This window comes from Symphalangus syndactylus, chromosome 3 (genome assembly GCF_028878055.3).
Source record: "Symphalangus syndactylus isolate Jambi chromosome 3, NHGRI_mSymSyn1-v2.1_pri, whole genome shotgun sequence".
Lineage (NCBI taxonomy): Eukaryota > Metazoa > Chordata > Mammalia > Primates > Hylobatidae > Symphalangus > Symphalangus syndactylus.
This window is the reverse complement of record NC_072425.2, coordinates 150240223-150267005: the sequence shown is the minus strand read 5'-3', so window position 1 is coordinate 150267005 and position 26783 is coordinate 150240223. Positions and strand designations below refer to the sequence as shown.

The 26783-nt window shown below is 40.9% G+C and overlaps 1 protein-coding gene and 1 long non-coding RNA gene across 3 annotated transcripts in view; one reads left to right on the top strand and one right to left on the bottom strand.

The window, feature by feature from the left end:
* OPCML (opioid binding protein/cell adhesion molecule like) overlaps positions 1–26783 on the top strand; it is a 1146349-nt gene that overhangs the window by 336818 nt on the left and 782748 nt on the right. The window lies entirely within an intron of this gene.
* LOC134736141 (uncharacterized) lies at positions 14765–21378 on the bottom strand. Its single transcript, XR_010119910.1, has 2 exons — positions 20939–21378; positions 14765–20907 (listed from the first exon to the last, which is right to left on the bottom strand). It is a non-coding gene; the product is annotated as an uncharacterized lncRNA (long non-coding RNA).

The window sequence follows — 26783 nt, the reverse complement described above, 5'->3', positions numbered from 1 at the left end:
GGGAGCTCAGAGTAAGGAGCTCTTAACCTTGCCTAGGGTGGTTAAATGCAGTTTGAGTTCTTAATTACAAAGTGTGGAGGTGCTAAGTATATGGGTAAAAGAGGGAAAAATATTTTTCAGGCAAAAGCACAGCATGAATGAAGACCCTATGGCTAGGTAAAACAGAGCGTGTTACAGGGTCCAAAAAGGCCACAGTAGAGTGTGAGGAGAACTATGGCAGGAAGGAAGGATGCCATAGGAATGTCTGGTCCTCTCATATTACAAGATAATCATAGTGACAGCAATGTATCTAGAAGTCTGGGCCGCCAAATAGCATTTGACAGTCTGCCTTCTTCCGCAGTTGGCATCGCCATCTGAGTCTGGATAGTACATGACAGACTTATGGCACCAGTGGCAATCTCAGATATCGATTTCTTTAAATGAATACATGATTAGAATCAGAATTTGAGGAATCTCAGAAGTCATCTAGTTCTACTAACCCTAGCCCAACTGCCGCCGTTTCACAGATGGAAAAAGCGAGGCTTAGTGACAGAGTGAATTGTCCAGAGAGCTCCACAGAGCTACAGGCAGATCTGAAATTAGAATCACGGTCTGACAGTTTAAACCCTTTAAACTGGATCATCATTATCACCATTCATTACTTGGAGAAACATCTGAAAACTCTGATATTCAATTGCTACCCTCCTGACTTAAAGCCTGTTAACCTGCTCAGTAGCAAAGACACCATTTAGACGGAGATTTTCTCTTTTTTTTTTTTTTTTTTTTTTTTTTTTTTGAGATGGAGTCTCGCTCTGTCGCCCAGGCTGGAGTGCAGTGGCGTGAGCCACCGTGCCAGGCTCTTAGATGGAGATTTTCTGTGGCGTTCCTCTGAGAGGTCACATGAGTGCATTTCAGGAGCAACATCTGGACTACATGACCCAGGCCTCGCTTCTCAGTCATTGATGCTCCCAGGCTCCCTCCACCTACCAGTCCTAAGACACGAATAAGTCACTGTAGCTGTGTGGACATCGTGAAAGTGTGGAGGGTAAGCGTGGGTGCTGCATCCATTCACAAACCTGCAGACCAGAGGGCCCCACTGAGGCAGTGCATTTCTTGTTTCCATTTTAGACCAGTGGGTCACAGCTGGTAAACAAGCATACCAGGATGCACAGATAGAAGCTCCATCGAGCAGGAGAGCACAGCCTTTGCTCGGTCGGCCCTAGTGATCCCTCAGGGTGACATTGGGTGCTTGGTTTTTGGAACAGCTATAAACAGCTTTCCAAATCTATTACCCTTCATTTATTAGTGGCTTAGATATGCAAATGTTTCTGAGAGTACAGGGTGTTTCTCTTCCTCTGTTAACACGCTTTCAGAACTTCAACTGAAGAATCATAGAATCCAGCAGTTTAACAGCTGAAAGGGCCTTTGATCATACAGATTTTATATTTCACAGCTCAGGAAACTGAGGACTCCAGGAGTTATGCAGTTTCCTAAATGTTTCATTGCTACGTGGTAGTAGATACAGAACTGAACACATCAAGGTCTCTAAGAAAGAGAAACAGAAACAGACCTCAGTATGGCCAGTTCTGTTCACTGTCTTTAATCACGCTGATCTTTAATGTACTGCTTGCATTCGTTGAGCATTGATGACGTGATAGGCACCATGGGAAGCAGTTTTTTTGTGCATTGTCTCTTTGAAACCTTGAAACAGCCTTATAAAATATAGCCAATATCATCACCCTGATTTACAGAATAATACAGTTATTATTAAATGTTAACTGTAGGCACTAGACTTGGTACTACATCACGTATGTACGTTAGCTCTTGTATTCCTCACGGCAGTAGTAGCGTCTCCATCTCACCCATCAGGAAGCTGGGGCTAAGTGGGTATACATAACTTGTGCAAGATTACAGAGCTGGTTGGGATTTGGAGACAGACTGTGAACGCTGGCCCCCACTTTGCCATTGCACTCTGACATCTTACGAGGAGGATCTGACCCCGGCTTGGAATCCAGAACTCTTGCTCATTCACACTGCACTTTACTCTTCCTAATTTTATAAGCACAAAATATCTTTACACCAAGTGGCATTTTCTTGGGATTCTTACTCATGCAGGATAATTATTAGAGACAAGGAAAAATTACTAAATATTTTTCCTACTCTCTTGTCTCACACAACACAACACTTCTGACATCAGATGAGTGAGAAATTTTTCCCCACACACCAACTGAGCAATGATCATGAGGACTGGGTGTTCTCCAATTCAATTCAATTCTGACACTGTCTACCTGGAGATGGCGTCAGTCCCCATAGGGTGAGGCTCAGCCCACAGGACTGCCTCCCACTTCAGGTGCTAGTTGCAAGCCCCAGGTTGGGACCATTGCTGCTGATCAGCATTCCCAGCCCCCATCTCTTCAGGTTTAATTCATTTACTACAGTGGCTCACAGAACTCAGGGAGACACTTTACATACACTTGCCGGTGTATCAACAGAGGATACAGGGGAGCAGCCGGCTGGAAGAAGTGTGTGGGGCAAGGCGGCAGGGAGGGGTGTAGAGCTTCCAGACCCTCTTCCGGAGCACCACCCTCAAGGAACCTACCAGTGTTCAGCAACCAGAAGCTCTTCGAACCCTGCCTTTTGGGTTTTTTATCGAAGCTTCATTAGGTTGGCATAATTGATTACATCATTAGCCACAGGTGAGTAACTCAACCTTCACCTCCTCTCCCCTCCCAGGAAGAAGAGGGTGGGACAGAAAGTTCCAATTATTTAATCACAGAATTGGCTTCCCTGGCAGCCAGCCGCCATCCTGAGGCCATCCTGGGGCCCCAGCTGCCAGGCATCTCATTAGCCCGCAAAAAGACACTATCAGTTTGGAGATTCCAAGGGTTTTCAGAGCAGTATTCCAAGAAAGAAGACAGAGACCATATCTAAATATATATATATATATATATATATATATATATATATATATATATATTAGATCACAATAATACAAAAAGTAATATTTTCTTATCCTGAACTCATTTAAGGTCAGCATCAACTGGTAAACTGATTTTCCATGTTTCTGAGAAGTAACAGCTACAGTAAAGTCAGCGTTCTCTCCTGTCCCTAGCCTGTTACTCACCAGCCCTTTAGAAAACTAAGATTGCTTTTGCTCTTTAGGAGGTGTTTGTAATTCTGAAGGATCATGAAACTAATTGTCAGTTTAGGAATATCAACATGAAATACCCAAACACACAAAACTCAAGAAACTCACTGTTTGCATAGTTCTGTTGTGGGTTTGTGTGTATTTTCACAGGTGCCTGGTGAACTTAGGCCACAGGGACCTGATAAAGTGTCCACTCCTTGGCAACCTTATATTCTCACTGGTGCCCAGATATCATAACATCCTTCTTTATGAAAACTTTATGGACATCATGTGATCCAGTTCTGCCTCACTAACTTCTTCTCTATCACAGAATGGAGAATAGGGGTAGGTTTAAGAGGTCAGGGAGGAACTACCCACTCATGAGAATGACAAAATAGAAATTTCAAATGTGGGCTTACAAACGATTTACATGTAATTCAAATGACTAGTTTATTGGTTTTCTTTTAATTTGACATTCAGATAACAATAAACTTGGCTTAATTATTTCTTGTTTTTATTTTCAGAATATATATTTTGCATAACTTAAATACTTCCTAATTGAAGACACCAATCATCAGTTAAGACAAAAAAGTTCCCTTGTCCTTTGCATTTTTTTTTTTTTTTTTTTTTTTTTTTTTTTTTTTTGAGACAGAGTCTCACTCTGTTGCCCAGGCTGGAATGCCGTGGAGGGATCTCGGCTCACTGCAAGCTCCGCCTCCCAGGTTCACGCCATTCTCCTGCCTCAGCCTCCTGAGTAGCTGGGACCACAGGCGCCCACCACCACGCCCGGCTGATTTTTTGTATTTTTAGTAGAGATGGGGTTTCACCGTGTTAGCCAGGATGGTCTCCATCTCCTGACCTTGTGATCCGCCGCCTCGGCCTCCCAAAGTGCTGGGATTACAGGCGTGAGCCACCGTGCCCGGCCGTCCTTTGCATCTTTTTAAACTATTCTGCAATGAATAGAAATTATGTAATTTAAAAGGCTTAGCATAATCTGACAGCTAGATACAGGTATACCTCATTACCATGGACTTCACCAATCCAAAATTTTATGATCATTCATAGACAGGATTTACCAGAGATTGCAAATGATTTACCCTTCTTAGTAATTTATCTTCTAGCTCCACCTCTTTATACAGATAACTCACAACTGCCTACTAGCTGTAATTTGAGATAGAAAAGTCCTGTGTCAAAAGCCTCCAAGGCGAACACTGACTTCCACTCCTCACTTAGCCTCCTGATCCCCCATGGCTTTCACCTGAGAGGCGGAGATACCCCTGGCCTCATACCATACTGTGAGGCAATGGTCGAGAGAGGAAACAGCAGCAAAAGGAACTCACATTCAACTCCCCCTTTTTAGTAAAATAAGTTTAGATTCTGTAGAGAACCCACTCTAGGTCTCTGCATTTGTCCCTTGAGAGGCTGCCAGGCAGCTGTTATTATCCTGGGTTCAGATGAGTAAACCAATCCCATAGAGATTGAGTAACTTGCTTGGAAGGCGTGTAACTGAAAGCGTGAGATTTGGAGATAAACCTAGTTTTGAGTAGTAATTCTACTACCAGTTACCATGGGCTTTGTTACTTATCATCTTGGGCAAGTTACTTATCATCTCTCTGAACCTCAGTCTCTGCGTTTGTGTAACAGTGACATAACGGAACCTCCCATGTAATAGCAGAACCTGCTAGTATTCCTGTGGTGAAACGTCAGCTCATTCAGGTCACGTGCTCGGCCCTGACACACAGAAGATACTAAACAAGCGCAGCTACTTTTAATTACGGGTCAGGCTCACACTGCTGGTAAGCAGAAGCACTAAGCTGCACATCCAGGAGGGGGGCTGCAAAGCCTATGTATTCTCACGGCCACCTGCTGCCTTCTACAGAAGCACACCCAGAGATGTCTATGAGATGAAGCAGCGTGTTGGGTCCTGGCAGGATCCCTTGGCTGGTGTGACGGAGCCAGTGTCAGTGATGCCTGTTTCCCACCTGAGCTTCCACAAGGAATATTGGGGCCTAACTTGCAGGATAACTGAGTGGGTTGCTACTAGAAGAAGTTTCCCTGGAAGAAACATTACCTTGAAACCATGGAAAACGAGGGACAGAGCCACTGGCCAACAGCTCCCAATCTCAGGTACTTGGGCAAAACGAGGGAGGGCGAGACGGTTCTGCCTTTGTCTGCTGTGGAGTGGTCTACTGGGGTCTTTCTGTGTTGGGAAGGGATATACGACGGGTTGAATAGTGAGGTCCCCCTGACAGCAGTCACATGACACCATAAATGATTGTTATTTGTGGAGGGACCATAGAAGCCATGAGTCCAGTTCCTTGTTTTACAAAGGTTGAAAGCAAGACACAGGTTGTAGGAATAATTGCCCCAGCTGATCTAGCTAATTGGTGGCAGAGTGAAAATGATGGAGGATGGGTTCAATGGCCAGGTAGGACTGGCCATCTCCCATCTACCCAACCTAGCGCAGGAGAGAAGGATGGCTTCAGCCTGAGGTGGAATGGCTGACCTCCTCTGGGCAGGCAGACCTCTGGGCAACGTTACCTTGGCAGAGACCCCTCCTTGATTATTCCCCCTAAATCATTCCCGGATCTTTGCCTATTTCTTTATGTCTCTCTGTCTTTTCACAGCAGTTCTCAGTGGCTGACAGGGAATTATTTTTTATTGTGTGTTCATTGTCTGCCAGTTCCGCTGGAATATAAGCTCCATTAAGGCTTGGAGGCTTTGTTTGGTAACAGCTAAATTCTCAGCACGTTGAACAATACCAGATTCATAGTAATTAATAAAAAATAAAAAAATTGATTGAATGAATGAATGGTATGAAATACTGACCTAAAAAGTTAGTAGGTAAATAATGGCAGATAAGTTTGGAGAGTCAGTGAGAAGGCAGGCAGAAACCTCCAGCACTATTTCTCAGGCATAGTGGCTTTAGCCAGTGTTGACATTTTGTGAGCTGGAGACACAGCATGAGAACAAAGTCCTCCAAGTTACTCATTTTCTTCTATTCTGCTACCTCACTCTCTGGAATTCCAGAAAATTCCATCTTTTTCTCCTCTCCTTCATTTACTTTTTCTTCTTTGCCTTTTCTGCACTCTGCTTAGATGCAGAAATGCTCATCTTCTGAACAATGCATCTTCCTGGTGTCAGCATCTTGCTCTCATGCCACTTACCTACTTACCTGTGATAAACAGGAATGAGATATGGCTACCGAATATATCTCAGGAAAAGCTTAGAGCAATGGGGGAGAAAAATTCATCAAAATGTTTGACCATCTTGAGTTGTAGGTAGGACCTAGTCATTTATTAGATGTCAAGAATTGTGCTAAATCTTAGAAATGTAAAGTAGACTAAAAGGCATAAAATATACTTCCATGCTGTGGAATCCAATTCAACAGTAAAAAAAAAAAAAAAATAGCATGCATTGTTTTCTTTCCGACTTTTAATTTCCAGGAGTACATGTGCAGGTTTGTTACATGGGTAAATTGTGTGTCCTGGGAGTTTGGCACAGAGATAATTTTGTCACCCAGGTAATCCGCATAATACCTGATAGGTAGTTTTTCAGTCTTTACCCTCCTTCCTCTCTCAAGTGGGCGCCTGTATCTATTATTCTCTTCTTTGTGTACATATGTACTCAATGTTTATCTCCTACTTATAAGTGAGAATATGCAGTGCTTGGATTTCTGTTCCTGTATTAATTTGCTTAGGATAATGGCCTCCAGCTACATCCATGTTTCTGCAAAGGACATAATTTCATCCTTTTTTATGGCTGCATAGTATTCCATAGTGTGTATGTACCACATTTTCTTTATCCAGTCCACTGTTGATGGCCTTCTAGGTGGATTCCATGTCTTTGCTATTGTGAATAGTGCTACAATGAACATATGGGTGTATATGTCTTTATGGTAGAAAAATTTATATTCCTTTGGGTATATACCTAACAAAGGGATTACTGGGTTGAATGGTAGTTTTATTTTTAATTCTTCTACATATGACATGGGAGATATTGGAACATATTGTTACGTGGAAAAAATAAGTTGTAATTTGGCAAACATACATTAATAACTTGTTTTAAAATATCAGTGTATCTATACCTATATCTGTATGTCTATGTCCAAGTACATATCTATATCTATAGGTTAGATATACATCCAGAGATATTTGAGAGATTGTACGTACAAAAAACCACCTCTAAAAGCACACCACAATTGCATACAAGTGGCCACCTCTAAAAGGATGCGATTGCTGAGGGTAGAGATTTTGCTGTATGTACTTTGGTATGTTTCCAATCTTTTTATGTGAAGAGAAAAATATTTGCAATTTAAAAATCAGAGGGAAAAAATGACAAAAAAAAATAAAATGAGTGTCTTCTCTTCTGCCCCCAAATAAACCACTCTCCTCTTATTAAGGGGGACAGGTGCATATAAATGTAGAAATCAGTGTGCTAATCTCTGCCCAAGTGTCACGCATAGGATGGTGTGACACTCCAAGGAGAGAGGCCTTGTTTGCAGCAGTCAGGGGCGACATCTCGGGGAAAATATTCTCAAGTTGGTTCTTGAAGAGTAAGTAAAGAGTTCAGCACAGACATCAGGCTTTCCATGGAGATAGGAGCTGTGTAGGGGTGGGGGAAATGGTGCTCATTTGAGCAATGCAGAACTATTTGGCTGGATGGAGGGTGGGACGTGTGCAGGACAGTCTCATGAAGGCTGGATCCAGACTGTGAAAGACTTCTCTTCAGGGGTCTCTCCCGAGGCAGTGCAAAGATTGAATCTGTTTATTCCTTCATTTCATAAACATATTTGAGCATCTACTGGCTGTTAGAGTTTTACTAAGTATGAGGATTTAATGATAAATAAGAAACAGAAATCTTGCCTTCTTGGAGACTCTACTTTAGTAGACTTGGATAATTTTCCTTTCTTTCCAAAAAAGACAAGCAATGGCAAACTGCAGTATGAGGTGTTTGTAGTTAGCATTAATTAAGGGTTAGAGGCCTTTAGGGGAAATCAAGGTGTTGCTGAAGGATTAGTCATCACATCTGTAATTCAGAGCAGCATGGATATTCCACATTTTGTGGAATACCTGGGAAGGATGAAAATGTGTAAGTGGAACCAAGATTTCTTAACATCAACCTCAGAATAGCTGTGCACTCCCCTCCCCTCAGTCCTTTTGCGAGATAGAGGGTTGGCTTGTTTAGCTCACCTGTCCAGCTAACTGTTGCCCTGCCTCTCTGTCACTGGATTTCCATCACTAAGCGATTGTAGCATCATATGTGTATGTTGAAGCACTGAACTGTGAATCTTATTACAAGAAAAAAATTTCATAAAACTAAAAAACAAAAAATCTATTACTTATAAGACAATAATAAAAGCAAAGGTAATTTCCAAGAGCAACATATAACAATAAATTCTTCTCTTTGTTTTCCCCCAGAGCTAATTTTAAGCAAGAAACTATTGTAAGATCCTCTAAAGAACTCCACCTACAATTGCCTCTTGCCACTCTCTCCCCACCTCCTGCGTAGGTGGTTCTGATTCTTTTCCTGAGTTTTTTTCTACCCCTCAAGACCTAGGTTTGCCCAAATGTCTGTGTGAACTAGAGCCTCCCGTTCTTTACAGTTAGCCAGCTTAACACTTCTCCTTTTTTTATATGCATTATTTTCTTGCTGGGAAAGTAATCCTTCTCTTATCCATCATGTTGTTTGTACTACTTTGTGTACAGGAGAGTATGCTATTTATTTAAATGCTTTGAGTTATGTACCTTCCCAAATAAACTATTTTTTAAGATACAGAGATGGATTTAGGGATTCATATACTATCTTTATTAGAAGAAAACTTGCAGCTCATTGGTTCATATGCACCCAATCCAGAATACACATCTTCTAAGCCTCCTCATCATGCATTCAAGCAGCCTCTGCCAGGCCCTCCCTGAGCATGTCTGCTACCTGACACAGCTCCTGTTGCTCCCAGTAGCTGTGGCTATGGGAATGGGCCTCATCCCATCACACTTCCACGGTCTCTCTGTAAAATCTGCATGCTAATACTAGTCCTGCCCTGGGAGACAACAGAATAAATGTGAGTCCCCCTCTCCCCAGTGCCTCACGTGTTCCCATGCTGCCCTCTTGTCTCCCCTGACAATGCCTTTCTTCATGTCCATCTAGTTCCCAATTGTGAAGTTTTTCTCATTTCTGATTTTCATGCCCAATGTCTTGGTTTGTACAGTCTCCTATTACATGTTATCACCAGATATGGGCTGCCTAGAGCAGAGCGGAGCAGGAGTTTTATCTCTTTTGTTCTGATTCTTTACTTGCTAAGTGTACCTACTATGGAAACAAAATGCAATGTGTGGTCGAATGTCCTTTTGTCAAACAGCCATTTCACTTTTTATAACTCAGAACTGTGGGAAAACTACAAAACTCCTGAAGATTTTTCACACATATTGCTATGAAAACACATCTCCCCACTGGGTTATTGTACAGGACCAGCAATCATAATGGAATAGAGTTTTAAACAGCTTCATCGTATCCATCAATATAAAAATCATTGAATGAGATAGAAATCCTTTGAACCCATTTTGGAAGGATATCCAAGAGAGTTTTTATTTATTCTAGGAAGGTTGAAAAATATCATTTCATTTATTTTCTACTAGCATAAAAAGTGTGGACCTTACACGGGGGAAGGAGTACCTTGAAAATAGGTCATCTGTCTGGGTTGATATGTTTTGTGGGTAGGCCTGGCAGTTGTGCAGTGAAGCCTTCTGAAGGAAGGCATTTTAGTGTCTGCCATGAGCCTTCTTTTCAGGCTATGAACGTCCCAGAATATATGCCTGTTTTCCCCCTTCTGCACCCGTTCTTTGACTAAAGGCTGTTTGGGGAGCCGTCCTACTTGGATCACGCTTGTTCCATTGAAGCAAGGCATCAGTAAAGTTGATCACACACAAGCACTTGTGAAAGAGATGGTGACTCAGACTTGCTGGATCTCAAGCTCTTGCTAGATCAATACCTGCTGCATCAATGTAGCTATTGACTCGGAATTCATTGCCATAAACACTATTTGTCAGCCTTCCAGAAAGAAGAGTTCCATGACCAACCTAAAGACTGGCTCACTCCCGTGATTAGTCATTCCCATCTAATTGAGCAAGTGGCTTATTATCTAGGCATTTCCAGACCTTAGTCACCCATGAGAAGCAGTGAGATGTGGTAATGAGTCCACACTAGCGGGCTTAGCGTTATGGCAGCTATCCTATTGTCACATTTATTAGGCAGGCACCATGTGCTGAGTTTGGTAGAGGATGTTGAAATGACAAGGTTGCTGCCTTTAATTAGTGAACATATTAAAATTTAATGATCTCTTACCAAAGAATTGATCCTTTCTTAGATAAAGGACAATGTATCATTCTAGAAGTAAAGCAACACTTTAATAGTTTCACCTCGCCAAGCCTTTCAGATTACATAGAATGAGATTCCAAGGATCCATTATACCTGATGGTATCACTTGGCGGGGGGGGGGGGGGGGGGTTGGTAAGGAAGAGAAATTGTGTAGTGGAGAAAGAAAAATTGTTTGCCTGCTAAAATGCCATATTGTATAAAATATTTTATAGGTGTTTCAATAGATTCTATCTTCCAATGGGGAAGAAACTTAATTTAACTAAAACAGCACATTTCTGAGAGTGTACTGATTTGAAGTAAAACAACACACTCCAGGCAGTTCACTCTCAGTTTGATTAGCTCCCTTAGTTTTGCAGGCTCTGCACCCTGTCTTTATTAGAAAAGGCAAGATGCCCTCTCTTTGAGTAATGTCAAATTGTACACAGAATTGCGCCTGCTTCCAGTAAGCCATTGGGGTCACTGCAGTTACGGGAACAGGCCCTTATGCCTCAGACATGTAAATAAATAGCTCTTTAGTATTTCAGAGACTTATCAATTATGAGTGCCCAACCACAGTGCAACTGGGCAATCGACCGTGCATCCTGGCTCGCTGATTAGTCTTTCTTTGACTTGCTGTAGCTGTGGGATGGTCTCAATTGTCCCTCACCCTCCTTACAAACATTGCCCTTTTCTTCCATTACTCTATGCTGGCTTTGCATAAGAAAGAAGAAATAATATTTGACTGTCAACAAATCTCTCAGTGAGCAGTGCTATGAAGGGACAAAGTACTTTTACATTTCAGAGTTGGTGCTGAGGTCACCAACCTATCCCCTCTGGTATCAAGCAGTCTACCTGGCAAGAGAGTTAGAAAATAGCCTTCATCAAGGGGCTTAGATTTTGTCTTGTCACTTTTGAAAAGATGAATATGTATGAGCATCTCTCCAGAGCCTCTGAAAGGATCGCTGGATGGAGGGTGGAAACCCAGTCACTGAAGTCCCCATGGAGAAAAGATAAGGAGTTGGAGTGAACAGCTGCTTGAATGGATGCATTAAACTGACATTAAAATCACCAACATGTTTAAGAAATCCACTAATAACACCTAGCAAGGCTCAGGGGCAGAATCGATTTAGGGAGTTTAGGAAATTCCACACCTGGTTTGGTGCAGTAAACCCCAAAGTCATTATGAAGAATTAGTTAAGCCCCCTTGTTCCTCTACATTTATTTTCCCTGATCCTATTTAGTTCCTTCTTCAATTTGCTAAGACACAGGTGTATACTGATCTCAGCAGCTCATGAATATTTTAAAACTAAAGTTTCTTGCAAAGGAATTTAACAAATAAAAGTCTCAAATCACTACCTTAAATTTATATTCTCTGAGCCCTTAAGCTCAAGGAAGCATTTGGAATTGCTTTGACTTAGAGAAAAGGTAGAAATATTGTAGTCTATGAGTGTGCTACCTTTCAGGACCATTCTTGGTTTAGTATGACAGTATATATCATTCATGTGACAAATATTCATTGAGCATATACTATGTGTTAAGACTCTGCTTGGTGCTGGAGAATATAGCTATGAAGAAGACAAATGTGTCCCTCATCCTTATAGAACTTATAATCTTATGGGAAGATGAAGGTACATAAAAGGCATAAGCAGGCAATTTTAAAATATAGAAGTAAATGCAATTTTTGAAGACAAAGACCATTTCCATGATAACTTTTAATTCTATACTTCTTCCCATGCTAATTGAGTCCTACACAGACACCATGGAGATGTTTTATGAACTGTGATTGATGGCAGAACATATTCATTGATTTTGTCCGTGGCACTTGATTGGGTGTCATAATGAATGCAGAAATAGAATCCAAAGGAACTTTAATATATTGAAGAAATGTTTTTCAAAGTCAGAATGAGGTTCTGCAAGGACAAGCTGGGGTTTTGCAGAAAGGCACACATACATGTACAGGATTCCAGCATCTTTTCTCACGGGTGCTGTTTTTACTTAAGCAATGGCCTCCAATGAGCATTTATTGAACTCCTACTACCTGCCATGCACAATACAGGAGGAGACTTCTATGGATTAGAATAATGGTGGTCAATGCTAGGGTGATGCTAAATATGGAAACAGAGTTTTACTAAAGGCCAAAGAGTATTAAATTTGAAGGTACTAGCATTTTCCCCCATGAGTATCCTCCTCCCTGTAGCAATGGAATTCAATAAGTATATATTAAGCACCTACTACATGCAAAACTCAAGCTTTCTGGAATCCTACAACTTACTAGGAGAAAATTGCACAGATTTAATTTTGTACCAGAAAGAAGTAAATCGATGTTATAAAAGTGGAACAGTTAATAATTCTACTGGAGTAGAAAGGAAACAGGGATTGAAACTAATCATGAAAGGCTACATGAAGGAGTTGACATCTGAGCTGCACCTTAAGTGTCTCAGCATGTAAAGCGGTGAATTCTATGCTGGAAGCCAGCTGAGCAAAGCCACAGACACAAGCAAGTGGGGAGAGATTCAGGGGAATTATATATGTGTCCCTGGAGCAAGGTTCTGAAGGGAAAATGTGGTGGGGATGAAGCTGAAAAGGTAAGGTGGGACCAGGTCATTAGCATAGATTTTGAATTTCATTCTATAGGCAATATGAAATTTTCAAAGGATCTTGAGGAAGAGGCTCTTGTGTTTTATAAACCTACTATATGGACAAAGTGAAGGATGTATCGGAGATGGAGGGGGCTTGGTATCGGGGTAGTTGTGAGGTTATTATAACTCATTCTAACTTCATCATCCTGTGAAGATGTGGCCTGAAGTAAAGTGATAGTCATCATTATAGAAAACTGAAGCAGCCGGGCGCAGTGGCTTCATGCCTGTAATCCCAGCAATTTGGGAGGCCAAGTGGGCGGATCACATGGGGTCGGGAATTCGAGACCAGCCTGACCAACATGGAGAAACCCCATCTCTACTAAAAATACACAATTAGCTGGGTGTGGTGGTGCATGCTTTTAATCCCAGCTACTCAGGAGGCTGAGGCAGGAGAATTGCTTAAGCCCGGGAGGCGGAGGTTGCAGTGAGCTGAGATTGCACCCATTGCACTCCAGCCTGGGCAACAAGAGCAAAACTCCATCTCAAAAAAAAAAAAAAAAAAAAAAAAAAAAAAGAAAGAAAGAAAGGAAAGGAAAGAAAAAAGAAAAGAGAAAAAGAAAACTGAAGCAATGGCCATCAGCTTCAATGAGTGGATGGAGTCAGGTTTGGACAGACTTAGACAGTCACATCAAAGTATATTAGCTTCTCCCCTGACCTCAGCTAGGCAACATTCTTTCTCAAAAAATGAACAAAGTGTGGACATTTATATCTAGGACAGAGCCTGTTGCTGAATCCAGTAACTTAAAAGTATCATGCTTTTGAAAACTTCCTCTTTTCCTAAAGTAATAGCTTGTATTGTTCTAAGTGTTGTTTTCTTTTTCTTTCTGTTTTTATTACGAGGCATATAGGACATTGATTATTGCTGTTATTATTGTAATTCTTAAAATTACATTTTCTTTGAATCATAAATCAATGCATTATCTCCCTTCAAGGCACTTCTTCTATTTAAAGAGCCAGATCGATTTTTACAGGATATGCCGACAATAAATCTTTGGTTCTTCTTTTTTCCTCCTGAAGACTTTGAATCAGAATTATTATTATCATTATTTATTATTTATTGAGTGCTGTCAGTGGGCTCAGCAGTATACAAATATAAATGGGTAAACATCATCATTAAATCTGTTTCCAAAAGGAGCAGGTGTTTATCATGAAAGAAAGTATTTGAATTACCAAAATAGTGCCCATTAGTGGTTTTCATTTCCTGGAAAATATTGTCTTTGTGGTCATTCAACTCCTGTGGCATTTCGAATGGAATAAATGGGGGCAATCTCTCATTTCTGGCTTGTTTCCAAGTTGGGAATTACCTCCTGCTTCTTGAAAGTTACCCATAATTTAATTTCAGTAGCTTTGACTTGATACCTTCTAAGATTTTCTCTTCATTAGTGACTTAAAGCCCAGCTCAGTTCTTTGTGGGAGATGCTTTTACTCACTCCTTGGATTTCTCCTCTTGGCCAACTAAAAAGAAGCCAGCCCATCTAGGAGCTGACTTTTTTTTATATTATTAAGAAATGGAGGGATTGTAACCAGGAATGTACAGATCCAGGATTCTTCTGGTTCCACTATCTGACTGGAAAGAGACAGGCTCTCTCATGCACAGTTTAGAGGCATGCTGAGGCTCCTTGATCCTGCCACCACCAGAAGGACCACTATCAACCAAAGCACTCAATTCTGTTTTTTTTTTTTTTTTTTTTTTTTTTTTTTTTTTTTTTTTTTTTTTTTTTTTTTTTGGTCAGGGAAGCAAAGTCTTTGTACCCATGGTTATTTTCCAGCAAACACTTCTATGGTCTATGTTAGCAGAGAAGAAACCTACAGACAAAAAATCTGCCATTTATCTCGAACCTTTATTTTAGTAATTTGTTTTAACCTCAATTCAAATGCCATGTTAACAAAACTGGAAATAAAAAAAGAAAAGAAAAGAAAACGCGAAGCAACTAATGCCGTTGATTGGAGGTTACCAGATAATTATAGCAACCACAACTAAAATTTGTTTTGAATTTAGCCTTTTGCACAGTGCCTTCCCTTATAGAAATTGATATTCGCAACAGTCCTGAACAGGAGGGAGGAAGTGTGTTATATTTAGCATCCCAAATGTGTGAAAGAGGAAACAGACTCAATGAGGTTAAGTGACTTGCCCACGATTAAACAGCCGATATGTTGCAGAAATTGAAGCTCTGTCCCTTTCTACTACTTGTAATTGAATAACATCAAGGAAGAGACAAAGAATAGGCAACCAGAGGTAGAAACAAAGGAAATGCAAGTTTATCTTCAAAAAGGGAGTGGTAACTGCAAGGGCAATATAATTGCTGAACAAATGACTTTTAAGCATCCTTCTGGATCTATGAGTAGGCAGTTGGTCTGATAATCACATACAACTTAGATCTGTTTCTCTTCCATACCTAGACAGAAACCATCTCATGTATATATTATGACCTACACTGGGAAATAGACCCATTTGTAGATAGGGCTATCAATCTGCAAATGAGCTTCCTCCCTGTCCAAATTTGGAAAAACATTCAGGGCCATCAAGACATTAGTATTATTGACTCTGGCTTCAGAAGATCAAAAACTCTCTGACCAAGAAGGAAATAATTCTGCCCCTTCTTCTGCTTTGCTAAACGAACAAAGCCAAGCTCTTACAATTCAATGCCCCACAAAGGCCTTCTGTGCATTTATTCCTGCAACCAACATTTAATGAGCATTTACCCTGTACAATGAAATCTCATTGTTCTTTTTTACTGTACCTATCTAGAAAGAATGTATCTTCAAACTTGTCTCAGAACTAAAAACAGCAGACAGTTCAAGTGTTTCTATTTAGCTCTAAGGTTTTATATATTTTAGTTTAGAGACAAGCAGACCATTCACCAAAAGGCTTGCCCATTTAAAAATATGACCAATGACTGTACAAGGTTTCAACATGCAACACACAAATGGAAGTTTTAATGGGCATCTGTGAGATTGCTGGAGGTAAGAAAAAGATACAGGCCGGGCATGGTGGCTCACACCTGTAATCCCAGCACTTTGGGAGGCTGAGGTGTGTGGATCACCTGAGGTCAGGAGGTCAAGACCAGCCTGGCCAACATGGTGAAACCTCAAGACCAGCCTGGCCAACATGGTGAAACCCCTTCTCTACTAAAAATACAAAAATTAGCTGGACATGGTGGTGGCCGCCTGTAATCCCAGCTACTGAAGAGGCTGAGGCAGGAGGATCACTTGAACCCGAGATCACGCCATTGTACTCCAGCCTGGATGACAAGAGTGAAGCTCCGTCACACACACAAACACACACACAAACACACACACATACACACACACATACACACACACACAGAAAATAAAAAGATCCAGAAATACTTTCACTCTTAGGTAGAAATATAGAATTTATTTTGTTCTAATGATTTATAATGTGTTGAAATATACGTTGAACATTCTGAATTGCCCTCTACAATCATTAACAAGGAAGCAACAGGGAAGGAACTCCTGCAATTTATAATAAAATGACAAACCAATTTTTTAAATGAGCAAAAAATCTGAATAGACATTCACTTAAAGAAGATACACAAATAGTCAATAAGCACCTGAAAAGATGCTTGTCATCACTGATCATTAGGGAAATAAATACCAAAGTCATAATGAGATATCACTTTCATTCACCGTAATAAAAAAGACAGATAGTAGCCAGTATTCATGAGGATGTAGAGAAACTGGAAACCTCGTATATATGAAAATGAAAAAACGGTACAGCCGCTTTCAAAAAAAGTCTGTCAGTTCCTCAAAAGTTTGGGTGTGGTTACCCTAATACTCAGTAATTCCACCCCGAGACATATACCCAGAAGAAATAAAAACGTATGGCTACACAAAAACTTTTACATAAATATTTACAGCAACATTATTCAAAATAGTCCAAAAAAGAAACAAACGTATACCTTATTAAAGGATACTTGAATATATGGATAAGTAGAATATAGTCAAGCCATATAATAGTATTCTGCAATTAAAAAAATAAAACACTGATACATGTTACAACATGGATGAACCTTGAAAACATACCAAGTGAAAAACGCTAGTCGCAAAAGACCATATCTTGCATAATTTTATTTACACAAAAAGTCCAGAATAGTCATTTGTTTCTAGAGAGAAAAGAAATTATATGAGTGGTTGTGTAGAACTGGGGAGATGGGGAGATTGGAGGTGACTGTTAAAGGATACAGGATTTCTTTTCTGGGGTGATGAAAATGTTCTAAAATTGATCGTAGTAATTGTTGTACAACTCTGTGAACAAACTAAAATCAGTTAAATTGTATACTTTGAATGGGTGAATTGTATGTTATATGAACTATATCTCGATAAAGATGTCAGGAAAGAAAGAGGAAAGATAGGAAGAGAAAGAGAGCAACAGGAATTCACGGTGATGATGGTCATTCAAAGAGATTACCACAACATTTTTGATAGGCATCAATTCCCTTCTCCCTTCCTCTTTTTTTGTCCCTTCAAATGGCTCTGGAAAAGGCTACAATTATACTTACACATACTGCCTTGCAAGATGGAACCAAGCTTGTACACAGCTTTTCCATCTTTTGTCTCCATGGGGAAATTTTAGATGTTGGGGACTGATGACAGCTTAGAGCAAATTCCCAGCTGGTCACAGCATGTTTGGACTCTGGATTTCAGGATTGGAATTCATCAGGAACATTTGTGTTTGCTACTGTCTGTGGGATTATATCTTTATTGATCCTGCCTGCCTGTGACCAATGGGAATTATATGGAAGTGATAAAGTCCTTTGGAATAAAAATTTAGAATCTGGTGAAAACATAACCAGGTCCCGCCAGGGAAGGATGAAGCATCTGTGTGGAATCTGTTCAGTACGAGGCAGCAACCACTCCTTATTTTCCCTGTTCAATTAGAAGAGTGTTCAATTGCCCTAGCTGCAAGCAACCTCCAGGGATAGATGTGAAGTAACTGTGTTTCGTTTGTTTGTTTTGTTTCAATTACTCAGACAACTGGTTCCTTTGGGAGTCTACCTTGAATTGATTGGAGCCCTCCTGGTGACTGTCCTCTAATTTATATTAATAAGCTGGTTGTGTGTTATGTGATAAGGTGGCCAGCAGATGCAATGATTGAGGAGGGAGTTTGATATAGGGAATTATGAAACCTGGCCACAACCTCTTTGTAGACCAGATATCTGATATGCTAGGATCTCCCGAAGGACTCTTATTTATAAACAAGACGAGAGATGGACAACCTGACTTCTCAGTATTCCAGTATTTATAACAATGGGTACTACATTTATTTATCGGGTAAGATTTAACTAGTATCCAATATACAATACTTCCTAATTCAGTGTCCACCTTTCAGATCCTTGTTAAAATATAAGATGTACTTTGTAAAGAACATTAGGTGCCATAGTTGCCAGTAAATATGTAATCTAGAGCTTTCTTCCTTAGTCTTCAGCTGTCTTCTCTAATAAAAGTGGATAAATTGGGACAGATAGCCTTTAAGGTCAATTACACACTAATATTCAAAATTTATATAAGTTTATGGAAAATCATAATATTTTTTATTTCTTTATCCAGGTTCTGATTTCATTTATTTATTTAGCAAATATATATTGAGGGAAGAAGAACCAGGACGTAGTGATGGATGGGAAGTCAGGGGTGAGGGGAAAGAAGGCAGTAAGGATGAGGTCTTGACTTGGGCAAGTGGATGGATGGTGAGAACAATTTAACCAGATGGAGAATGGGGAAGATATTTTTTGCCCACTTATTTGAGGAGTGGAGAGTGGCAGGGGACAAGGGCCAAGGGCTCTGTTCTGAATATACAGAGTTCGGACTGGGATATCTTTGAAAATATAAGTGGTGATATCACCTGGCTAGTAGTAAATGCAAATCCATCACTAAACCAGCCTTCTATGGGTGTCAAAGTGCAGAACTCAGGCCTGGATGAGAAGTGTGGGGTGCAGAGAGACTGCATTCAGGGTACGTACACTAGCTACATGACATCTACATGCAACAGAACCTCACTAGCAAGGATAATTCATAGATCTTCATTTGAAAATTTTGGGGAACATAAACTACCTATAGTTAAAAATAGAGTAACAAAAGGGAAGTTTCCCTTTTCTCAACTATTATATTTCTTCCCCAAACTCTTTGCATTTAACAAATGTTTTCATACAAACACATTTTAAAACAATAATTTTGTGGGTTTTTTCTCCTGCATCTGTGAATTTTTCTTCTCATGGTTCACCTAGGGGAGACATCTCAAACTCTTTTTTAATTCAATCTTCTATTTTCTATGGAAGAGGAGATAAAGATTATTTTTCCCTTTTTTTTTCCTTTTTGAATTAACCTGTAACAACGTGGATCACGATGGAGTTGATAAAGAGAAGGCAGACTTGAATCATTTTCCCCACTCTTCCTCAGAGAAGTATTTAGTAAATAAAAAAATGAATTTATATTGAACAGTGACCACGGAAAGAGCCAGTGATGAAGACAGACATGAAGTGAAGCTTTCCCAAAGATACAGTCCCCCTCCTGGAGGTAGCATGAGGCCCATATGATTCTTCTAGTGTTTGACAGCACTCAGGCAGGAACTCAATGAAGTCCTAATGATAATTGCAATGACAGTTTTTGGCAAATGGATTCATTCTTTGCCATTCACTTAATCCTCACCAGAAATAAAACTATTTGTTAATTGATGTCATTTCCTCTTGAGAACAAAATAGTAAAATTTAGAGGTCAGAAGCTAGATAACCTAGTTTAGAGCTTCCGCTTGGACAGAAGTCTTCAAAACCTGTTTTTTGTTGTCACCCAGAGCTGCCTGAGTGTTTGGACAGCATCACGCACCAGGAGTGAAATGACTTGGAACTGTGTTCTGACTCCACCATGTGTTAGCTGTGTGGTCTGAGACAGTTTATTTCATCCTTCTGATCTTCAGTTTATAAGTTGAGAAAACTATAAAAACGTGTGACAGTTCCATCTGTACAACATACTTCATAGGAATATTACAAAGATCCCATGAAATAAAGGAGATGATAGCCCCTTAGAAGTTGTACGCAATATATGCATGTGATACCTAACACTGGGAAAGAGATACTCTTTCAACATTCCTAAGCACAGTAGCTCTAGACTGCATTGCACAGCTGCTGGGTGCCCCCTTGTCGAGCGGACTTCAAGTCCCAGCCTCCTTTAACTGTTTAGTGCTTTTGGCGTACGCTCATACATCTGTCTTGGTGAAGCAGAAAGGTAGAAGTTGCGCAGGGGTTGGATCTGAGTAGGAGCTAGGCCAGAAAAACCAACAGACCATGCGAAAACAAACAACTGAATAGGTATCCACATTTGGGGCAGAGAGCAAGCAGGTCCAGCATTTGACAGCTACAACTTTTGGTGGAAACCATCAGGCCTGAAACCAATGCACTGCAGAGTGGATGATCCCAACCAGTAGTTCTTTATGAAATTCCTGCCAGAGCTGGAGCTGATACCTAAGCAGAGGCAAACTTGAAGAGACTACACTGAGAGTGGAAAGACGTGGGATGTGTATTATAAGTGAGAATGTGGAAGCCCGTGGTAAATGTGGCTTTAGGTGCAGATCATGTCTGGGCACCATGCCGCACCCCCATGACTCCTTTGTATGGATTACTGCAGTCCCTTCCTGACAGTCTCCTTGCTTCTACTTTTCTTCCCTGCAGTCTATTCTCAGTAGAGCATCCTGCAAAATATAAATCAGATCATGTCACTTCTCTGCTTATAACGCTGCAGTGATTCTCAGTAAATGCTCAGATCTAAACAGGCTGTGGATCATCTGAAGACCTTGTCCTCTACACACACACACCACCACCACCACCACCACCACCACCACCACCACCAGCACCACCACGAATGCCTCTTTGACCTCCCTCCTATGCCAACCAGACTCACCCTGTTCCAGCCACAGTGCCTGCCTTGCTATTGTGTAATTACTCTAGGCATACTCAGGGCATTTGCTATGACTGTTCTAGAATATTCTCTCTCGAGATATTTGCGTGGCTAGCTCCCTCCCCTGCTTCAAATCTTTGCTTCATTTACCCCTTCTCAATGAAGCCTACCCTGAGAACCATCCTTAGAATTCTAACTCCCTCCAACCCCAGTTCCCTCACCCTCCTCTGCTGGAAAACTTTGTCCGCACTGAGCACCAGTCAGCAGGCGTGTACTTGGCTTTCTTATTATGCTATTGATTAGTGCTTGCCTGTACCTTCTAAAATAGAGTATATAAAGACAAGGATCTTTGCACGTTCCATTCGTGGATGTAACCCATGATAGACATGTCCTAAGTATCTGTTGAATGGCTGAGTGCAGAGGCCACAAAAGTGGAAGGAACCCAGGAGTGAGCTGAGAATAGCGAGGAGGTGAGTGGAAAGCAAGGCCCTTCTCCCTTACCCCTCTCCATTTCCCCTACTTCCTCTTCCCCCACTTTTTTCTACTCTCCCGTCTCTCCTGTATTCTAATTTGCCCATCTGGTGTAAGCATCCACTTCAGAGGCCAGCAGAGGCAGCCATGGACCTGAATTTGAATCGTTTTTCCTGGTAAGGAGGTCACAGAAGTGATATTTACAAGTAAATAAGCATCTCAAACTGACAAAAAGTAAATGAGTTATGTGTCCTTAAAAATCTGTAGCCTGGGCGGCCAGGTTCTTTCTCTCTATTGTGTCCCTGATGTGTAAAAACTTCCTTTGAAGCTTATAGGCATAGCCCACAGCAGATTCTTTTGCATATTGCCCTAGGTAAGAGATTTGCCTTCCCTCAGAGTGGGACTACTTTTGAGAAGCAATTAAATGCCATCGAAAGCCAAGTCTCATGAACAAACTAAATGATCAAGCTGGATAATATCTGTTTGGATCTGAAACAACTACAAAGGATGGAGGCTATATATTTCTGGTTTTAAACCTAAATTTGCTATAAATATCCAGAAACATGGTCATACCATTGTTGGAATAAGTACGTATGCTCTCACAGTGACTGCTTTGAAAAATAGTACTCACATGGGTCTTCTGAGAATTTAATGTAAAGAAAAATCATTATACCATCATAATACCTCATGCTTTTTGCAGAATTCACAAGATGCCTGTATTTAAATTTCTACATCTGTAGAATGGGAGTCAAGAATGTTCTTTTCAAGTCATGGTGGGAAAATGGGAGTGCAAGGAAGGATAGGCATAAATTGATTGGAGACCCACCAAAGAAAGGCACCAGATCAACGATGAGCAATTGTTTTTTTTTTTGTTCTCATGTAAAATAGCTATGGGAGCGTTAGAACCAAAATATGCCATTTTTCTTGCTTCTCATTCCCTAACCCCATCTGTTCTCTGCCTCTCCATTTCTCATTGAATGTTCTTAGTAGATTTAACCTTCCAGATTATTCTCTATGCTCAAGTGTTCTCTAAGTTCTTCACCTTCCGAACCCCATCTCCACCACTGGACCATTTTGTCCTTCCTATGAGTTGCATTGTAGAGAGCTGTCTACCTTCCCTGCAATGGGCTGCAGCCTGCAGCAGCTCTCAGTGAGGCCCTGCTGACACAGTGAAATAAAGTTAGAAAGCTGTATTAATTTAAGTGGCTGTTCTTCACATTTAGGACTGCTATTATGGTGTTGATGGTTGGTAATAAAAGACCTTTTAGTGTGGGAAATCAAATAATCTTATACAAACATAAATGGGCTCTGACAATGATTATCCTAATGTAATTGGAGAATGAACTCTGATTATGGGTGTCAGTTCTTGCCTTTCTTAAGGTATTTTAGGGCTAATCCAGTGATTGATAGATTGACACTAGCTCTTCGTAAAGTGTGGAGTTTATGAATATGTTGCATTTCTTATATTTGGCTTCTCTGTGCCCTACGCTTTTATGAGTATGAGGTTTGAAAGCTGGGTTGGCTTTGTAGAAGTTTCCAGACATTTTCTGCAATGAAATATGGTAGAGTCAAAATTGAGGGAAAAAATCAAGCCAGCCATCAAACAAAATTCCGTATGGCAAGATGTGCTCATCACCACTCAGGCTCCCAAGGGAAATGCAAGAAATTACATTTAGGATAAGACTAGAAAACGTCCTGTGGGAAACAGTTCTCTATTCGTCAGGGCAATCATTCACCTGCCTAGGAAAAGGTTTCCATGTATCCTGGATAATGCTGTTGCCTGTCCTAAATAACATATGGTTAAAACATATTTGTTGAAATTTAATAACTGTAGTCAATATGTCTTCTGTGAATGGCTGCACTATTTGGTAAATGAGATCTACTGTCCTACTGAAGGGAAGTAGAGTTCCCCGTCTTAATTACTCTAAGTAGATAGTTAATTTAATGGACCTGGGTTTTATAGATCTGCCAATGGTGATTTTTATGAGTAGATAATGGAGGACCAGCGGAGCACACTTCTAAGGCACAGATGTTTCTGCCATGACCAGCCTCGCTCCTCAAGCCAGCAGGATTTTACTCACCTTCTTCCCTCCCCAGGGAAGGTCCTTTCTCTCTTTCAGCCACCCCTTTGCCATCCCATGCCGGTGGTACCTCATTCACAACCTTCCCATCCTTCAAGGATGAGAGCTCAAAGGCCACCTCATTGAAGACGACTAATCCCACCCCCATAAAAAGTAAACTTCTCCTCCTCTGAACGTGCACATCGTATTGCCTTGTCGTCAGTTACAGCAGTCACCTTTTTTCCCATTTGGCATAATATTCACCACCGTATCTCCCCAAATATCTAGTGGTGTCTTATTACAATGGGCATTCAATAAGTGTTAAGCGAGTGAGGAAATAGACGAATGAATCTCTGTAAGTAGTCACTTGCCACTCCAACCTGAAGCACCTGCCTTTTGAACCCTCTTGCTGCAGGATTAGGGTCAACCTCTGAGTCCCTACTTCCTCCCCTTCAATGTCAACCTCAGATCATCTCTGCTGAGCCAGATAACTACACTACATTTTATCAAACATGGTAGTGGGTGTGTGCTGCATAAATAAGTGGGCTTTGGATGAAAATTGGTTAATCTGCAGTGTGAGCCAGAGCAGACTCGGGTGTAATTGAAAACCATGGCGTGTGTTTAGAGTACAGATGAGCAAAAAGTATTCTGAAGCTATTTCAGGGTTTCATTTCTCCTTAGAGTATGAGTTTCCCTCAGGTTCATGAGCCGAATAGTTCATGTTGGCACTAACCCATGCTGTCTTTTACTTGTATTCATGTATCTTGAATGTTTGCTTAGAATCTCCATATGTATTTTGAGCACCTTGAAGGCAAAAACTCAACCTTGTAATCCTTTGTATCTCTTAAAATAACATGACCATGATCTCACGTACAATACACTCTCGAAAATTTAGGTAGCATCTTTTCAGTATAGTAGATCCTTAATAAATGAGTTGAAGAGGAGATTTGGGAAGAGGTTTTTTGAAGGGATGGTACTTATGTCACAGTAGTTAGAAGAAAATATTTTCCAGTCATGAGACAGTCATTCAGTAATACTAGTAAAGTCTTATTTCTCAGCTTGGAGTTCTGCCGCCGTCAGGAATGTTTTCTTCTTCAGGAAATCCTACAGGTTTAGGAACTATTTTGTGGAGTGGAAAGTTGTCCTAGCCAGTGAGATGTAACTTTGCAGAGTGAGATAGAATTTAAGACTCAGCTTGAGATGAAGGGTTTTTCTCTGCTTTATCCAGTAGAAATCGTGCAGTCAGTGTGCGTTTCTTATTTACTTTTGGCAGAATCCAAAAAGATTAAGCTCAAAACAGGTTTTATTCCTTAGAGTGTCAGGTCTACCTAGAAATCCCATGAGATTGAGACTCATAAAGTTTCCTTTTCTGTAGGTATTTATAGGCAGAGGTGTGGACCCAGAGAAAGCTTTATTAATGAGATTTTATTCATATGTTAAAGTAAAAACAGCACCATATATAACCTCCACCAGCTCACCTCATGGGGTGGTGCTAACAAAATTATCACCTTTTCAATTTCCTTGACACACTTGAGTCCTCATCTTGATGGTTTTCAGGTCAGTACTGCAGATTAGCCAGATGAATTGGGGTTGGGCGCCTTCATGGTGTTCCAGGAAGAACGACTTTGTTCTTTGAGAGAACAAGCATCTATGACGGTTCTCAGCAGCCATCATATAGATGCACATCCTTTCGCTTCAGCACCACCACATTCCTGGGCACTCACATAACACGAAGCCTTGTGAACCTCATCCCCACCTAACTGGGAACGTGCTTTCCCATTTCACTTTGTTTTCCTTGCAGGTGAACCACCTCTTGACATCTCTGCTCTGGCTCTCTCGGTTTCCAATAGGTGGCATTGCCACTGTTGGCAACCCTGGGAGATTCCCAGCACTTGGCATTCTTTCCTGGACATTAGGATACCCCTTTTGGAGACAGGATGAAGCGTCATTCTTCTAAGTGGAGCATCCAGGCGGCTGCTTTCTTTAGCGTGAGAATTGTCTCTTCCTTTTTTTCCTGCTATGTTATCCTTGGAGAACATAGCTGGCAGGCAGGTGGCAAGGTGTTAGCCTTGGTTTGGTATTAATAAAAAAGAATAAGAGATCTGTTCAGCTTAGATAAACACAGAAATTGCATTGCTGCATCCCTTTGCATTTTATAAAGGTTACAATGTTTTTCTAGCACCAAAATAATAAGAAATCAATGGAATGGCTAATCTTTTGGTACCATTTTAGCATGAATTTCAGCTACAGGAGATTAGCCATCTCTCAGAAGGTTAACATCTTGCAAAGGAAGACTTCTTTTATTCCTGTTACATGGATTTTCTTTGGTGAGGCACTGAAGATGGGCCATCAGCTGAGAGCAGTACAGTTATTTAGCATTAGGGGTGGCATCGCGTTTTGTTTTGAAAATCTGAAGGTGTTAATCACCTAAAGGGATAATTCTTCCAGAAGAACAATAGTGACACTTCTTAAGGAGCATGTATTTGGGACCTTCTTCATTAAGAAAATGTGTCTCTTTTCTGGGCCCTGCTTGTCCTTGTTGAAGGCAGATTGGAAGAGAAGCTGCACCGTGCAGGCAGATGTTGGAAGAGGCTGCAGTGTGCCAGCTTTGGAGGAGGGACTCAGCATCGGGGCTGCCTTCCAATTACTCTGCGGAGGGATCAGTACTAGGCTGTTGCCTTTTGAAGATGGGGCTTTGAGAGAGTGGCCAGTAAAGAGAGTGTGAAACATGTCCAATTTATGCAAATCCTCACCATACATGTGAGCACATGGATTAGTAATTTGTCTGATGGCAGCATTTGCCAATCATACTTTTTTCCTCCAGACTGAGGGCTCAAGGGGCATTGATCAGTTCTGAGAGGGATCCTAGCACAGTGTCAGTAGCTGAGATCCAGCCTGGACAGAGGTATTTCTGAGGAGGAAGGAAGGCTCACTCTGGAGTTTGGTTTTGAGAATATTTGCCCTGTAGAACAAAAGTATAATAGAGGGAGAAAGGTTCATATTCCCCTCACCTTGTAAATTTTTTTTTAAAGTTCACTATTCTGAGTTAATTGCAGATTCACAAGTAGTTGAAAAAAATGATACAGAGAAACCCTGTATCCCTTTTACCCAGTCCACCCCCTGCCACCCCCACGCAGTAACATCTTGACAGACTATAGTAGAAAATCACAACCGGCATATTGACATGCGTACAACCCACTGGTCCTAATCAGGTTTGCCCAGTTTTCCTTGTGCACTGCTGTGTGT